Source organism: Lactuca serriola, chromosome 1 (genome assembly GCF_051521515.1).
Source record: "Lactuca serriola cultivar US96UC23 chromosome 1, Lser_US96UC23_V15, whole genome shotgun sequence".
Lineage (NCBI taxonomy): Eukaryota > Viridiplantae > Streptophyta > Magnoliopsida > Asterales > Asteraceae > Lactuca > Lactuca serriola.
This window is the reverse complement of record NC_136408.1, coordinates 98,604,680-98,614,138: the sequence shown is the minus strand read 5'-3', so window position 1 is coordinate 98,614,138 and position 9,459 is coordinate 98,604,680.

The window sequence follows — 9,459 nt, the reverse complement described above, 5'->3', positions numbered from 1 at the left end:
TGTCTTGACGCGTAAGCGATGACTTTCCCTCTCTGCATGAGCACGCATCCGAGGCCTTGATTTGAAGTCATCTGTTCGTTCTGGAAGAGACAAGACCGGTGCGCTACATAGGGCTTGTTTTAACGTTTGGAAGGCAACTTCTTGTTTATCTGCCCACTTAAACATCACACCTTTTTGAGTCAAGGTGGTGAGTGGTTTAGCGATCTTGGAGAAGTTTTGGATGAATCTTCGGTAGTATCCAGCGAGTCCTAAGAATTGGCGGATTTCTGTCGGCGTTATGGATGCTGGCCAACTTTCAATCGATTTGATCTTTAAGGGATCAACATGTATCCCTTTCTCGCTAATTACGTGGTCAAGGAATCCCACTTCTCGGAGCCAAAATTCGCACTTTGAAAACTTAGCATAAAGCTTCTTGGCTCTTAGAGTCTCCAGTATTAGTCGCAGGTGTTGCCTGTGCTCTTCTTCGCTCCTTGAATAGACCAAGATATTATCGATGAACACGATCACGAATTTATCGAGGAAGGGTCGACACACTCGGTTCATCAGATCCATGAACACCGCAGGCGCGTTTGTTAATCCGAATGGCATCACTACAAATTCGTAGTTTCCATAGCGAGTTCTGAATGCCGTCTTGGGGATATCTTCTTCTTGAACTCGCAATTAATGGTAACCCGACCTCAAGTCGATTTTTGAAAAGTAGCTTGCTCCCTGAAGTTGGTCGAAAAGGTCGTCGATTCGGGGTAGAGGATATCGATTCTTGATGGTAAGTTTATTTAACTCCCTATAATCGATGGACATGCGAAAGGATCCATCCTTATTTTTCACAAATAGAACTGGTGCTCCCTAGGGTGAAAAGCTCGGTCTGATGAATCCCTTGCTTAATAGTTCGCTCAATTGACTAGACAGTTCTTGCATTTATGCTAGTGCGAGGCGATATGGTGCTTTGATTACGGGGGTAGCACCGGGAACCAAGTCGATTCGGAATTTGACTTGTCGTGCAAGCGGTACACCTGGCAGATCTTCTGGGAATACGTCGGGGAAGTTGCACACTTCCGGAATGTCTTTTATGTCCTTTACCCCTTGATTCTTATCTACGATGTGGGCTAAGAAGGCATGGTATTCCTTTCAGAGATACTTTTGAGCCTTGACGCAAGAAATGATTTGTAGGTTTGTACTGGGTTTATCGCCATAGACGAGAAGAGTTTCGTCATTTGGCAGATTCAGGTGGATGGCCCTTTCGTAACATAAAATGTCAGCACGATTAGGACTTAACCAATCCATACCGATGATGATGTCGAAACTTTTTATTGTGACTGGCATTAGATCAATTTTGAATGAATGGTTGCGTAGAATGAGAGTACACCCTATGTAAATATCATTTGCGCGCTCAACCTTTCCGTTTGCCATTTCTACGACGTATGAATCTTTTAATGATTGGGGATTTTGCTTAAGTAAATGTTTGAATTGGTGTCTCACGAAACTCCTTTCTGCCCCACAATCAAAAAGTACGCATGCATAAGAGTTATTGAGGAGGAACGTACCGGTAACCACTGTAGGATCCTTGACTGCTTCCCCGTGTCCTATTGTCAGGACTTTCCCTACACCACCAGCATTAGGAGCTTGTGCCTTGGGGCAGTTTCTCCTGAAGTGTCCTGCTTCACCACATCCGTAGCAGGTTTAGCTTGCCCCTGCATTGACAACTTGGTTGCTCGTTTGTGTTGGCGCTTTACAGAAACGAGCGGTATGCCCTTTCTTGATGCAGCTTTTGCAGTGCATTTCCCGACAGGCACCATTGTGGTAGTAGCTGCATTTGTTGCACTTAGGGAGATTTCCAACATATTGCTTAGGTGGTATTGGAGTGGTAGCAGTAGTGGCAACACAGAAAGCAATAGTCTGTTGCATCTTTACGGGGTCCAGTGTCGGTTGCTTCTTTTTATGGTTCCAGAACTTCTTCTTGTTGTTTCCTCCCTTTGCTTGGTCGGTGGTGGCTATCACGGTACCACGGCTGGCCCTATGATCGACAAGTTGTTGTGCCAATTCCTTGGCACTCTCAAAGGTAGTAGATTTCGAGGCCAATACACTATCTTGAATTTGGGATGATAGTCCCCAGAGGTATCGTTCCACCTTTTTCCCTTCTAGAGTGACCATTGATGGACAAAGGAGCGCTAGGTCATTGAACCGGGAAATGTAAGCTTTAAGATTTGTGCCCGACATTCTGAGGTTCCAGAGTTCTTCTTCGAGTTTTTGGATCTCGCCCCTCGGGCAATACTCCTTCAGCATCAAAGCTTTTAAATCCTCCCAGCTTATAGAGTTAGCCACTGCAGGAGTAAGCAACTTAACTCTTCCATTCCACCAAGTGAGAGCTCTTCCGGTGAAATTGAATGTCGCGAACTTGACCTTGCTTGCTTCGGGACAAGCACAGATTTCGAAGACTGCTTCGGTCCTTTCAAACCATTTCATCAGGGTGATGACGCCCCCGCTCCCATTGAAGGTATCGGGTTTGCCATTTGTGAAGTCCTTGTAGGTGCATTCCTTTGTGTGCCTCGAACTGTCACCCTGATTAGAGGGTGTAGCACCAGATCCGGATCCACCATTGCCATTAGTGCCGATTTGTGACATAGCTGCCGCCACAGCTGTCGTTACTGCAACCTGGAACATTGTTGGGTCAAATTGTGCTGGCGGCGGCGGAGGACGTGGTGCTGCGCTACTGGAAGGTCTTGGTCTTTTCCTTCGTGGCATAGTTCTGTCATAATTTTAAAATGACTAGTCGGTAAGACTTCGATAGTAATAACGAGTCGAGTGTTACTGGTTTTGTCTCATTTGTATTATATCCCGAGCTTATTATATTAACAGGTAATTCATAGAAAAGTTTATGCAATTAAACTTATGAATTAAATAGTGTTGACCCAAACAGAGTCATTAGTCTTAAAATGTTTGTAATACCACATAGTGAAATCTCACGTCAACATCTAATGAAGTAAAATGCATGCCAAATTCATTGATAAATTTTTAGTACATATTGTTTTGGGGGAAAGTTTGACCTCATAAGGGTCCACATTACATCAAAATAAAAAGGTGATCTTTGGCAGCACAAAAGCCCTTTGACTAGTGTAGTCACTTAGTCGCGGGGTCAACCTATTCGCAATACAAAGTAGCACCAACGCATACTTGAAATCCTAGTTTTATAACAAAACATGAGCAGTGCGAACACTACTCGTGGCGGGTGGCATCTGGTCCATGGTGGCTCTGAGATGAGGTCGAGGCTCCCTGAAGCTCCGCAATCCGGCATTCAGCCATGCTCACTCTCTTTTCGAGAGCTGCGTGCCTCTCCTGGTACTCCCTTACCTCCGCTCAAGCAGTGGTAAGGTCCTCGATGAGTTGGTCCACTGGATAGAAGTCCCTCTCCAAATCCCTGGTGTGTGCATCGGTGGTTTCCGTAACAGCGTTGAGATTTCGAACCTGATCTGCCATTTCCCTATTCTGGTTCCCCAAATTCATGATGTGTTGGACCATGACGAGGAGGGCTCTGTCAGCCGGTCCCCCGTGGCTGAGGTCATAATAACCTAGTTGGTCGCCATAGGGTGACCATTGGCGTTGTTGTTGGCTCCACCTCTCGATCATGGTTGCCCAACGGGGCTCAGGCCCGTTGTGGCCAAAGCGGTTCGCCGACACCCTAGTGATGTAAGGAGGGTTGAAGACTTCCTCCTCTGGTTCTTCCTCACTTTCGTCCTCATCCATGTCTACCTCGTCGTCTTCCTCTTCTTCTTCTTCGTCTACCTCCTCTTCTTCTTCTTCGGGTTACTCTTCGGGGTCCTCTTCAATCAGCTCTTCGGGCTCTTCTTCAATCCAGCCATCATTTCCCTGATTGGGAAAGTATGGGTCTCCTGGTAAATGGAATCTTGCCATGTCGTCTGCGCGAGAATAGGGGTGTAAGAAGCAGGTAACGGTTAATAATAACATTGCGCTATAGCAACATACAAATACTCCTATAGTATTTTAAATGTTTAGATTTGGTTCTTAGAGCATTCTTTGTAGAGTGAAGTTAGGTTATTAGATTTATTGCCCCCTACGACTATCCCCCGGTATGAGTAAGTCACTTCTCAGACAGATATAGTTGATCAGGCTATATCCTTCCGAGAACTGATTACCCATACCAAGGCATACTCGTAGCGTTCAACTCCTCTTCTTTTACTTTATGTTCTTCTAGTTATGACACTACGCGAGTATGTAATGCATGTAGGTATACTTTTAAACGAGAAAACTATTTATTTTCTAAAAGTATAACCCGTTAAAATGTTTTAAAATCAGAGACTTTTAGTCCCAAATGTGTTTATAGTTTGTATATCCTATGTTGTTTGATATACTTAATTCACTATAAACCGTGCTCTGATACCAATCTGTCACACCCCCAAACCGAGTATGGTGGAAACGTCCGGGGGTGGAGGACTTCATGTATAGCATCATAAAAACAATTTCAATAGTGATTTAAGCAAACACAACCAACATATATATAATTGAAAAGTTACATCATTATATGAATTACATGTTTCCAAATCAATTACAATATGTTGACAAAATGTGAAATGTTTGACGCCTTAACGTCCCATCCTCAAAAGCACTTGGTTACATGTTTAGTGATTTCCTGAGAATACAAGTTGTTTGAAAAAGTGTCAACACAAAGTTTGGTGAGTACATAAGCATTTGTAGACAGTTTATGAAAAGCTTTTTCTTGTAAATGTAGTGTTTGTTCCAGAAAAATCCAATATTTTCCTTAAAATGTAAAAGTAGTCTTAAAACCCAAAGACCAAGGTGTACAAGTAATTTGTTATACTTATGATAAAACGATGCAAGTTTAACTCTACGTAAACTCGTTTGATCTACATGAATTCCCCGTAAATTCTATGTTTCTTAATACTTAATGTGAGCTATTATAACCATACTATGACCTAGTTGGCCTGAAACGACGTTCTTCAGGCGTCGGAACTGTTACGACATTTGTCACCACAGACCTGTCGGTCTAGCTGTTGCAAGCAGCTCAGGTGTGGGTTTGTCAATCCCAATATAGATCTATACACAACTATCACGCTCTCCCTCCAGGAGACTCTGGTTACAATACAGGACTTATTGGTAAAGTGAAGCGAATGTCTCACAAAAGTCATCAACGAATTCACGTGTAATGTAATGGAGAATTCCTTTTTTTTATGAATGTACCCTTTTTGTATGAGTGTGCCATGTGATGTACCATAAACTATACCTATTATAGTTTATCAAAAAAAGGGTAAAAGTGATAATGTACATAAACTATACTTAACATAGTTTATTCAAATGTTTGTATGTAATAGATGTACTTTGATTATAACAAATTGTTATTTCTATGCTTTGTCTAGAAAACTTCATTTGTTAACTGATGTATGTCTACATACTAAGACAATAATGTCATATATTGCAATAACATATAATCACATAAAGATATACACCTTGCTCAACATGTTACAAGGTGAAATGAAATTGATAGTATTTTTTTGTTGATAACATTTTCTGTCCCTATTCTTAGAAAATTTGTAGAAAAATCATTAAAGGTCCAAATCAGAATCCAAAAATTTTGAGAGTTTGGAAAATGAGTCTAGTTTCTCCATAATTTTTCTCATGATTTTTAATGACCTCTAACTTGTGTGGACAAGTCCATAATCAAAGACTGGTCCGAATTTATGTTTGAAATGATAGGCAGTTTTGTAAAAATCACCATAAATTGTAGAAAAATCGTATGGAGATGTGCAAGTAGCCATTTGAAAACTAAAATGTTTAAGTTGTCCAAAACAGCCCGTGAATGGAGTCCAACTTTTCTGATGAAAGCTGTTAGAAAAGTTTAGTTATGTTCTTGGTGTTTTAACTTGTATTCCCCCCCCCCCCCCTTAAAACTTAAGAAAACATGAAAATACAGGGGTATGAACTCACCTTGAGTGATTTCAGTGATTGAATGTTGAAGAAGAGAAGTGTTCAACTCAAGACACTTGAAGGATTGCTTTGAAGATTCAAGAGTCTAACACAATAATGATGGAGTTTGTGTAAGCCATCAATGATTTGAGTATAATGAAGTGTAATTATCACAAGGAGGATAAATTATACTTACCAAGTGAAGGAGAAAAACTGGAAATGCCTTGGAATTCTCGTTTTTGTGAGAGGGAGTTAGAGAGAAAAGAGGTGTTTAATCTTTAGTGAAATGAGAGCAAGTGAGTGAGAATGAGGAGAGATAAGAGTCTTCAGCCTTTGACCATGAGTGGGGCTAGTCAAATGATGGGGAAAGTACTCTTGAATGACCAGCTATGGTGGGGAGTACAATGGTTGGTCATGGGATTGGGTATGGGATGGTTGTTTGTGTCAAATATTATGGTAAGATTCACACTCCACCTCATGATCTCACTTAATAGATTTTATCCCTAAATAGATATTTCCTTAAAAATATACTGAATTTATGAATAATTGGGGCCTCATATGTTAAAATATGAGTTTGGGTGAGAGTCCCCCGTTAAAATAATTAAAAACGGGCTTAAAACGGAGTAATGATCGAAAACCTGGTGAAAAATGAAGAAATCCGAAGTCAGGCGAGGGCTTGGTCATCAGCAGTCCAAAATCCGGAGTGGCATCGGCTGCTAATGCGGATCCGAAGAGGGAGGAGCTGCGATCCGAGGAGGCTTTGTGGGCGGGTTCGTCAGGAGGGTCCAGAGCGAAGCCTGCTGCGGTCGGTGGCTGCAGTTTGCTGACTTCGGCTCGCTGCTGCGGTTTGCTGACTGCGGCTCGCTTGCTGCGATTAGCCAAGTGGACTCCGGTTTGGCTTCTTGGGACCTCGGTCTAAGGAGGACTTGGCCCCCATGGGGAGGCTTCGGTCCTAAAGGGTTATTTTCCAAGATTTTTCCCTTCTTTGAGTGGTTCCTCATCAAGCCAAGTATCAGGATGCCCCAATTGATTATAAAAATTTCAAGAGAGGTTTCGAGAGAGATTTTGGAGAGATTTTACAATCTTGGAGAGATTCCTCATATGGAGAGAGATTTGGGAGAGATTTTACAATCTTGGAGAGATTCCTCATATGGAGAGAGATTTGGGAGAGATTTTACAATCTTGGAGAGATTCCTCATATGGAGAGAGATTTGGGAGAGATTTTACAATCTTGGAGAGATTCCTCATATGGAGAGAGATTTATAATATGGAGAGATAGAATGAAAGAGATTTAAGAGTGGTTCTATTTATGACCCTTTTAAGTATCCGGCTTCGCAACGCAAGGTCTGTAAACACGTGAAGCCGTGTTTTAGTGTACTACACACTCCCGATGAGTGTGAAATAGTGTTTTATCGCTTTGGTTCATGGTTTAGCACTATCAAGGCTAATGGAAAATTTAACACACGGGTTTCCAAATGATGCTTTCTCATTGAAATAGTGAGTTGAACAGTAATTACATAACGTAAACCCTAATATACAAAGTTTAATTGAGTCGGCCGATTTTACTCGTTGACTTCGTTTGACTTTGACCTGACCTGAAATTGACTATTGTCACATTATCTCGCTAGAAAATTGGCCTAGGCCTGACCTTGGCCTGAGTAATCCAGCATCGGGGTGGTAGTTCGTTCCTCTTCACGAGGGAAGAATATTCCCCGTGATTTCTCATTCACTTACGACCAATCAAGATGTGACAAGAAGCTTATGTGACGCAGATAATTTATGTCACTAGGCAGTTAGTTAATGTGGGCATGATTCTCCCAGTTAGAGGAGGCCAAGTCTCACACTCAATGGACGAGGTCCCCAAGATCCGCTAGTAACAGGTATAAAAGGATCTCTTCCGCCTCAAGGAAGGGATCTATCTTCTCTTAGAAAACTAACTGGATCGTCGGAGTGAAGTCCCGGGAGAACACCTCGACGTGCTTTAATGATTCTTTTGTGTTGTGTTCTCAAGAAAGCTTCCAGGAAAAATCCATCAACTGGTATCCTTTCCCCTGTAGAGCATGTCACAACAGTTCCAAAGCCCTTGTCTTTGACCTGCCTCACGTCTTGAGGCAAAATGCCTCGACTTACATTTTGAAACGAAAAACGGTTCCAAAGCCTCTGTCTTTGAGTTTTCTTACATCATGAGGCCAAATGCTTCGACATACATTTTGAAACAACAAACGATTCTGAAACCCTTGGCTTTGACCTGCCTTACGTGTTGAGGAAAAATCCCTTGACCTACATTTTGAAATGAAAAACGGTTCTAAAGCCCTTGGATTTGATCTCCTTCACGTCTTGAGGCCAAATGCCTCGACTTACATCCTGAAACGACATAAAGAATTGTTTTATTCCTCCAACCTACTTTTCCAGACAATAAAGAATCCCCCAAAAAATCCAATATGGGACCCCACCGAAGCCTGAAGCCAAAAAAAATCCGTTTGTTTTTAGATCCGTTCTAAGGCCTGACAAACGTATATACCCACGTTATGGGCCAAAAATTTCAGAAATACTGGTCAAGTTTAATCTAAGGCATAAAACAAAAAAGAGATAGCTCAACAAGAGGAGCTGAACTACTTTCAAATAGACAGCTTAATTGATAGATCACGAAGTGTTTCCAAAAAAAAAAGAATAATAGATAAGAAGAACCAACTACACAAGTCACATTTAGACTAAAAAAAACATGACGGGAACATATCCATACAACCAAAAGTACGTACAACCATCACAATGTCTTCCAAAAACCAAAAGCAAGAAACAATCAAAGTAAAGAAGAGTTGGCTCCACCGTGAGACTACACCATCTGCTTCAGCTTCTTCACATCCAACCTATCTAATTCCAAAAAAAACGTATAATCAAGAGAAGCAAAAGCCTCCAATGCTTCCTCAACAGTCGCTTCATGATCAACATCATTGTCCACAACACCTTCCAACTGAGAACCAACACAAACAAATTCCTTTGCTTGTTGAATTTCTAATGCTTTACCAGCAACCACACATGCATCTTGGAACTTGTTCACCTCATAACCGAACTCTGTACTCTCCAAAATATGATCAACCACTCCTATCAACCCTTCCTTCATCAACAACTGCATATCATCCCCCAAATCACCTACCACCACTGACTGTTCCTCCATGATTTTTTCCTTCTCCAACAGATCCTTCTCCAAGGTTTTCAACTGGATACTCAATCCCTCATTCTTCCTCTTCAATTGAACAACTGTAGCCCTCAAGGCAAGCCTATTCTGTAAAAGGCTAGATACACAATATTCCAATAATTTCTTTTCTACCACAACAATTTTGAGAAAAAGTACATCATTTTCACACATAGACACCTTCTCCTTCAACATTGCATTTTAAGAATGAAGCACCTGAGCTTCTTTAGCCAACCAGGCAAGTCCGCTATCAACAGCCAAGAATCGCTCAAGACGATTCGCACCATCTGCAAAGAAACTATTACTCTGAGCCGAAGAAAACCAGAATGATC